Genomic DNA, 9,797 nt, shown 5'->3' with positions numbered 1-9,797 from the left:
GGGTCACTGGAGATACAAATGCTTATTTATGAAATTTAAATTAACATTATTAAATGGAACTAGATGCAAGTTGCCCATGTCATGCTCACTACTGCCACCTCAGGTTATACATGTAACTGCAGCTTTGATGTTAAGCTTGTGCATGACGGCACTTCGGAATTGAAGTTAGAACTTTTTGAGTGACAGTGCAGGATTTTAGAGGCAGTTGTGGTGAATAAGTCTGAGCTCATGCTACACATTAGGACATGGCTGGAACATGGGGGAGGAAAAAACTTAATTTTAACATAATTAAATTCATTATAGTCCCTTTAACACAACAGTGTGATTTATTTTTTTCCTCTGGTATACAAAATTATTTAAAGCAGTACTAAGTAACTTGTTTACCTTAATACATCCTTTTAATAGTCCCTCTGGGGGTAGTACAAGTGTTAATGGGATGATTGGGGGGTCTTTCATCTCCCCCTGGTGTCTCTGGACAGAAAACCACAATTGCAACTGTGCTTCCTCCGGGTCGGAGCCACCAATACACACTAATGGAATCACAAAGAAGAAGCTAACAGGCTAACGGACAAAGCTAACTGCGGGTTGGCGCCACTTAAACAGTATTTAAAACCAAGTTTGAGTGAAAAAAGTATCTCCATTGTGTAATTGGATAAACAATATCCCTCTCTCCCTTTGTCTTTCCTGTCAGAGTATATTTACTCTCATGGACAATTAATGAGCAAAAAAACTAACATGCTACGGCACCTGCAGTGGAGCTTATGGCCTCTAGGGGCATGAGTTACTTAGTACTGCTTTAATCTTTTAGTACACTTTGATATATAGGATAAACTTTGTTCTCCACTTTCACTCTCCTTTTGTATCTGCGTTTCTGTAAAATGTTTTTTTTAAAGCACTCAAAACAGTCCATTAAGTGCTTGACTAAAGTTATGGTATAATTTCTATTCCTTGGAGAGAAAAATATAGCCATGCTGCATGATGACTGAATAATCTGTTATCAGAACCTTAATGAATGTGTGCTAATCCACAGCCTGCTGTTAATTCTTCCATTAACATAATACATGAATAGGTCAGGCCATTATTCCATAGACGGGCAGCTCTCTGTCAGCAGAAATATTACTGTGCATTAGATCATTATGAACCGTTGCAGATTGCCAGACACTTAAACACGCTACTCCCATCCTTCCGATAGCGAATAATCTGGATCATTTGTCACACAGTTATTTTCGGTTCAAAATGGGCTCAATCGGGCTCATGGTTTACACGAGAATTGGGTGTTGCTATCTAAGATATGAAGATTGAAGAAATGATGTGGGAAGAAGAAGGGAGACAGAGTGAGGGGAAAATCGTGGAATATTGCATATAATAATGCATGGTTCAGTTGCTTATATTGGTATTGTCGAGGTCTAACTGTAGGTTCCTACTCAAAAAGTGCCTTAAACACCTCTAGCGAACGGCCTCTCCTTTGGGCCAGCTCTGCAGATCCAGCTGCCCCTCTGCTGTCACTTGATTGACAGCTGGCGTGACTGACAGAATTATGAGCCAATCAAAACTCGACGTACAATGATAGTGCGACCCCCCGGCCCTGCTGTGTCTCAGTCCCTTTGTTTTCCTGGGCTTGGAAAGCTTGTGACCGTGCATGGGCATCAGAAGTGCAGGCTCAACTAAACCGGAGAAACAAATATTCCTCTTGTGAAATGTCCAAACGAGGCAAAATTAAGTGGATTTATTGCTCATGGATATTTGGTGCCCCTTTCTCGTGAAGAGGTTTGAAAACAAAGCAGCAGGATCGTCAGCGGGAAGCAGACGCTCGGCTCACCGGACTGTATTTTGCTTAAAGGGACTGTACAGAGTTTAAAAATGTATGTATTTTTTCTCCCCCTACATGTTCCAGCAATGTTCTAATGTGTAGAATGAGCCCAGGCCTATTCGCCACAACTGCCTCTAAAATCCTGCACTGTCGCTCAAAAAGTTGTTAATTCTGGTCCGAAGTGCCGTCATGCACGAGCTTAATATAGAAACTTTACTTTTCTTGAGGACTTTCAACCGTACCACATCTATTGTTCCTGGAACGGAAGACAACTTTTCTACTTTAGGGCAAGTGACCCATTTAATGACTATATCTCTGATGTACTGCAGCAATCCTTAATACAGTGAAAGAATTCATTAAAAAAAAGAATGAATAAGAAAAAGCAGTTAAAAAACAGTTTATCTGTATGCGCTTTTTCATAGGCATCATCTATTTTCAACAGAGCCATAAACTGACTCCTCTATCAGATAATAACTGTCAATGCACATTCCTGTCACTTTCCATTTCATTTCCAGTCATGCCTCACAGTTATGATAAATGGAACCAGCTAATACAGATACTTCATCAAGTCGGCCAGTGATAATTACAATCGGTCTGCTCGCATCTGCAAAGACGGGTTATACACTCACTGTATTACCACATGACAAATGGAGACGTCTGACGCAAAATGCATTTTCTTTACAGAGCCTGCTGCAATAGCCATTGTTAGACCGAGCACAGATTGGAGGGGGAAGGTTTCTTTGATTCTGAATCATCCACATAAGAAGAGTTTGCAGCTGCACAAAATGGTCTCGCAGCCCTTTTTTTTTTAAAAACAGCTGGTCAGTAACCTTTTACTGCATTCAGAAGATTTAAAGTAAAAAGATTTATTTGTTTGTGATAATTTTTCTTGAAGGCCTAAGTATAATGTACTCTATAGTGCAGTGGTTCTCAAACTGTGGTTCGTGTATCTCTGGTGGTACTTGGGCTTATTCAGGGTGTACACATTTGCAAATTTAAACTTTATTTATTTTCATTTCATAATTTCATTTATGCTTTACTAAGAAAAGGTGTTTCACCTGGTTAAGAAACGGTTTAGTTTGTAGGTGAAGACAAGCACATCCATCTGGTACCAAGTGCCTTTAATTGTCTGAAGAACGACACTGTGGTGAGCTAATAATAGCTGGTAAGCAAACACTTGTGCGGATCGTGTGGTTTGGCTCCAGTTTGATCTTGGTGGTGCTTGGAAGGTCAATTATTTTATGGGGTGTTACTTCAAAGATATTTTATATGCTTAGGACGGTGGGTTTCAGCTATTTGGGCGTCCAAGAAATGAAGCCTAGGTGTTAATTCATCCTGGTCGACTAATTTTAACATCACCTACCTCCAGCCAATGATCACTTCCGAGAGGGTCACACCTCCACCTCAGCCATCAGCGTAAGAGCCGCACCTCCATAGCAGCCAATCATTGCCCTCGGTCCCGCTTTTAAGCCCTGGCAATCATGGTTTGTTCGCTTCCCAGCTGTGCTGCGACCCGCCTCCACCCCATCTCCACCTCTTCTACCTGCTGCATCTTCACGGGTCTTCCATACCACCACCAGTATCCAGGCTCCGGGGAAGACATCCCTAACTCCAAGCTGTTCATCCATACTGACTTTCATACATCGATGTCTAACACCGGGGTCTGATCGCCAAAACTAATATACATGTCAATAAATCTTCCTAATCGCTGCTTTTGTCTGTTTGAGTCTATCCAGGTTGAATCATCATGATAAACTGCGACTCAAACAAGAACTGATGTAGATTTAATTTAAAACACAAATTATATCCACAAAGTAATGTTTAATGACCATAAAAAATGTAACATTTACATTTATTATCAAGCAACTCATCACAGTATGTGTAATGATACATGTTTCGGTTAAATCAAAGTAACCAGACTATTCACCTGGCTATCAGGAAGCTGAACTCCCTCCCTTCCCTGCCCTCCCTGTGCTTCCACCCCGCACTCCACACCAAGGACTTGAGAGAATGAACATTTCGAGTCACATCAATGAATTGAATTGAATAAAGGCATGTTCAGTAGGTTTCAAACTTACTAACCACTATACCACCACTACTACGATGATCCACAGGCTGTGATGTAAGTGGCCCTTTCAGCATTTCATGGCAGGCTTTTAATATAGGCTATTTACAGATATTGATGTCGGCACAGGGCTAATGAATCTGATGCTAACCACTGGTGCATCATCGCTATGGGGCTGTCAGTGCTTTGTGCAATCTGCTATAAGAAAGCAGCGTCCCTCCGTGTCCCACACGCTGCTTGTTAGAGCCAGTGATCTTTATTCCCTGTCTAATCCATCGTTAATGTAAGCACATGTGAGTAACTCATTAGTCAGGCATTGATCTGACTAAAGCGGGACACACACACAGGAAATGGCAGACAGACAAAGGAAGACACCGATCAATCAACGCCACAGGATGAAACCAATCATCAATACGCAAAAAAAGGGATTTATAATTAGGAGGAGACGCTCGGTGGAGGCGTAGCATTCCACATCAGCTGCCTGACGCAAGGATGCCTCAAGATAGAGACGACTGAATTCATAACTAAAGAAAATAAATCTTTGCAGAACTTGCATGAGTACAAATTTGGCACTTTAATTAATTGTCACCCGCTTGTGCTCATGTGGTGATCTTGTATGCACTGTTCCCATAGCATTTGTGCCATCTGTGTGGGACGCTGCTCTGTTGGCTGAAGGGCCTTGGAAGATGGATCAAATTCAGAGCGCAGATATCCATGACTATAAAATGCATCTGAACTTTAGCCTGATGTTATTTTGTCCTCTGTCATGGTCAATTTTCTGGAATCTGAAAAATGAATTTGCAGTTTACACAGATTCAAATGCATATTGTGAATATAATTGACAATAAACTGAAAGTAGTTTGTGTCAGGGAGGAAATCTCATGATCTGGGGCATCGGGGTTTAAAAATGACATCTGAAACGAGCCGGTGTGCAATATTAACTGGGCTCTAAACTGAGCACGTCTCGGCATTTTCAAACATAACAACAGAGTGAGCTTGTGAAAATGTGATATATGGTATGCAGAAAAAAAATCATTCAGGCCAAATGAGTCCTGTGTGTGACTATACCGGCTCTGGATTTATGAAGCTCCTCCTATACTCTCAAAGTGTCAGTCCTGTCACGCGCTGCCCGTGTGCTATATCATCAATTTGACATTACAAATTGTGAATGAGAGGGGGAGAAATTGTAAATCTGCGAGTGGCCATGTCTCCTCCACTCCAGTTCATATCGGTTCAGAATGGGAATGACTAATAGCAGCTGTGTTTTGGCAGTGCGCGTCGCCTGCAGCTTTATTGAATTGCCGAGTGTGCGGATGTGTGGGGATGCTCGTGTGATTATGCCTGTGATTGCTCGGTGCGAGTGCTGAGGAAAAAGAAATCACCTCATTTTTAGCGGAGCGTCAAAGATGTCAAAAATGATGGTTATGGAACTGGAGACAGGAAGACGAGAGGGAGGGAAGGAACGTGTGGGAACACAAATGACTTTTGACGAGCTGTACCAAATGTGCTGTGACATCCCACAGCTCAACTTTTCAGAAAATGCACAGATGATTGTTGAGAATAGGTTGTGTTCACAATGGCTTAGAATTTGATGTCATATTTTCAGATGGAGCTTGCCCAACAATTCCCCTGGCTTAAAGGTACGGGTTGTAGTTTTTTTTTATTTTGTTATAAAGCTTTTGTAAACATGACCTATTTATGTCCTTGATTTATTCTCAATTATAAAAGTGGTTTACAATAGCATTTTTCGATCCTCCTGGATGTGCCCATAACACACTCTTTGTACAGTTCACAAAACCCACCTCGTTGAACTGGCTTATTAATTTACAAATTAAAGCAGAACTAAGTAACTCATGCTCCTAGAGGCCATAAGCGCCACTGCAAGTGTTGTAGCATGTTGCTGTTTTTTTTTACTCATTAATTGTACATTGTATTGTACATTGTGCCACAACTTAATTACAAAATGGAGGTAATTTTTGTCGGTCAAACTTGGCTGTAAACACTGCTAAAGTGGCGCTAGCCCACAGTTAGTTTTGCCCGTTAGCCTGCTAGCTTCTTCTTCGTGATTCTATTAGTGTGTATTGCGCCTCCGACCCAGAGGCAGGAAAGTTGCAATTGTGGTTTTCTGGACAGAGACACCAATCATCCCATCAACACTTGTATTACCCCCAGAGGGACTACGAAAAGGATTTATTATGGTGAACAAGTTAGTTCTTCTTGAAGAAACGTATCAATTTTATTGCCTGTTCCTTCATGATGCAACATGAATACAATAATACAAATTATGTAGGTTCTCAATTGTCCTCAATTATGTCTTCATAGTAGAAATTTAAATATGGTCATTTGGACTGTTTTTTTGTTTTTTGTATTTCCTATTTCCTGTCTAGTTTCAATTGTACTTCTAGTTCCAATTTCATTTCTGTTTAATAAGTAAATAAATAGACCGAAAATAAAAATAAAAAAATAAATAAAGGCATTTGTGACCAATGTATAAAAAGTGCATGAATAATATATTTACTATTTGCATAACTCGAAGGTAACTGTGGAGATGTGTCAGGGCCAAATTATGTGTGTATCGCACACACCGATCCTACAACCTTATTTATCAACACTAATGCTCTACGAGGTGAGCTAATTCTCCAGGTGCAAGTTGGCCCAGGAGTTTTATGATAAAAGGTGCAAGGATGCATGCCGCCTGAATGAATTTGATGATATGTTTTTATAGCCAGACCGGTGTGTTTATTTCATACCTCGACAGTTTCTGCTGCCTTCCCCAGAAGTGACACACAGACCAGCTAAACTGCAACAACAACACACGTGCACCCTTTGCTGGTTGGTTTTGGTGGCTATGGTGTTAGACTTACTCCATAAGTCCAAACGCACAGTAGAAGAAATAGACATAGGAGCAGTTCAATTTAACTTAAATGCACGTAAACTACTCTCCGCGAGTGTAGATTCAGTACCACGAGCTCATCACATCCGTGGTCTACATGCTCCCATTGTAAGTATGTATGTATGTATGTATGTATGTAACACATTTCTGTGCGCTCGTCATGACATTTAACACTTTGGGAGTGGTGCCTACCGTGGTGGCCAAAACAATAAATATATAAATGAAGAAATCAAAAAGTAATCAATTATTTTTCAACAAATTGCCATTTTTATTTAAATAAAGATACAAACAATTGCAAAGAAATACATTGATTGTAATAAGTGGATTTATTTATTTATATATGTCATAGTGCAGCAGCCACAACCAGATATGCTTGAGGTCCAAAGTGCAGTCGTTTAACACGTCAAAATGGAGGCTGCTCAGTGACACAAAGCAAAGGAGGATTTACTTATTCTTGTTTGATTTAGTATACTGCTGTTTATAGTATGCAATTGTTGCACATAGGAGTGTTTTCTTTTCCGTTCTGACATGGCTGTCATTAGAACACAGTGATCTCAATAGACTGAAGCAGAGCTCATGCCTGGACAAGGCATCTGAAACCAATCAGTGAGCAGAGGATTAATCAGTGACCTCACAGCAGCGGCATCCAGACCCACCCCATGATTTGCATATTATGTTAGAAATAAATAAATGAATACAAATAAATATACAGATAAATAAATACATTAAGACATATATAAATAAATGCACTTATTACAATAAATGTATAACCTGGCTAGCACCAGACTGCTGTGTGCGCTCGAATCTTTTCGAACTGCACAGCAGCCTGGGGACCATGGCCGAAATTTTCGCATGGATTTGGGAACCAATCACAGAACGAGGAGGGACGGCAAGATGATGACGCGCTCTTCGATATACGGAAGCTTGTAGTTTATTTATGGATAAACAGCAGCAGACGCAACGCTATTTTTCGATCAAGCTTTAGGCCGTGTTCTAAATAGTTTAGCTCGAAAGTTTACAGCGGGTACGTCATGCGTCATCGGATACGATGATACGATTGGCTGTGGCTACGTGCAGACGCATGATAGACATTCGTAGCGCCCGATAAACGGCTATGGACGATCGTAAACCACACCTCTCCTACGAGAAAATGAATTGGTGGTCCCCAGACTGAATATCACTTGTGATTTTAGTCTGGCGTTAGCCAGGCTAATAAATGTATGCATTTCTTTGCAATGTTTATCTTTATCTTTAATTAATTGAAAATGAATTGATTACCTTTGATTTCATTATTGATATATTAATTGTTTTGGCCGCCACGGTCCTCCACCACCACCAAAGTGTCTAATGTTTTTGAAAAGCTCACAGAAATGTGTTCTTACGATGGGTGGGAGCATGTCGGCCACCGACACGTGGAAGTCAAGTCAGGAGTGCGAACATCAGGAACACGCACACACGTGTGTGTTATATCGGAGCTCGTGGTACTGAATCTATGTACGTGGGATGTTCAAAGTGTGTGTGAAGAGTAGGTTACGTGTGTTTCAATTAAATTGAAATGCTCGTATGTCTATTTCTTGCGTGTGTGGACTTATGCTTTAAATTTAATTCCATACACACTGGTTGCTGTTTGCTTGTGCTTGTTTTTGCTGAACTACAGCCGCAATCCTGGATTTTTCCAGTCATCACATGTGAAACACAGATCTGGTTGTAAGAACATGCTATCATTGTTAAAGACTTTAGGGGCCATTTATCAAGACAGGTATGATGGTGATGTGTGTCACTGTTAGAGCCACAAATCTGATTTATAAATGAGAGAACACGTGAGTCGTTTTGCACGTTTTTTGTTTTGCACATCAACGCTTGGTAAATGACTCCTAATGAATACTGCACTATATGACTCTATTCTTACAGACATTAGTCAGTGTTTTGTTTGAAACTGCAGTATTTTTGATTTATTATCGATTTATCCTTTTTTTTTTTGGCCAGGAATGTCCTACTGAGATCAAGAATCTCATTTCCAGAGGAACAACATAAAATTATGTTAAAACAATTACAACATCACTTAAATTCTAAACAATGACAACAGGATGAATATCACATTTAAAACTTAAAATACTTAAAAACAAGAGCATTCACGAGGTGGATACTCCTTTAGGAGAATCCTAAACTGTTCAATGGTCATAAGATTGTCCACATGCAAAGCTTTCTGTGCCTCATTCCAAACATAAGGTACAAAGCAGCAGAAAGACCTTTTTACACAGTGTGACTCAAGATTGAGTGTATCCTGAGACCTCAACTGGTAAGCATTTGACCTGACATTACAATAGTCCCATAGTTACATTTGCAGTTGCAGTCGGGCTGAGATTACGGGGCAATTGGTGGTTTTCTGTAGCTCACACTGACCTACGTGTGACTAACGGACTGTTTGCAACTCGTAATTTACAGAACACACACATAAAAAGCTTGGGGCAGCTCAAACACTGTGACGATGCCTGTAGCGCTTTTTGACTAAAACAAAAACATGGAAATACAAAGGCAAATTATACGACACCCTTTCAGGAAGCGCTGCAATTGTTCTTTCTTTTTAATACACATGAAGTCTGCATTTTTACATGATTGGGTTTTATTCAAATCATTCAAAATTTCAAGACGCAAATAGTGCCAGCTGCTGACTTGATGATTGCTTTGCAGTGGAAATGAAATAACGCCGCCTAAAATGCTATTGAACTTCCATCCCCCACCAGTGGATACCGCATTAAATCTGTACTTGCATGACAATGACCCAGCTAAATGAAAATGAATATCTAACCAGCAGGAGCAGGCAGTGTTAAACCCTCATAGAGCACGCCTTCTATCAGCCTCGCTGCAGATGGTTCCCTGAATAGAACAAGGCGATTTCAATATTGAAAATATTTGAAGATTCAGCGGGAAATACATTTTTCTTTCCTTGCGGTGGATTAAATGGTGACAGCCTGCTGGTTCTTTTCATGTGGGATTTACCTTAAATCCTGGAACCTTTTCTAATATGG

The sequence above is a fragment of the Gobius niger genome, assembly GCF_951799975.1.
Source record: "Gobius niger genome assembly, chromosome: 2".
In the NCBI taxonomy this organism is placed as follows: domain Eukaryota; kingdom Metazoa; phylum Chordata; class Actinopteri; order Gobiiformes; family Gobiidae; genus Gobius; species Gobius niger.
The sequence above is the reverse complement of the archived record's forward strand: the minus strand, read 5'-3'. Positions refer to the sequence as shown.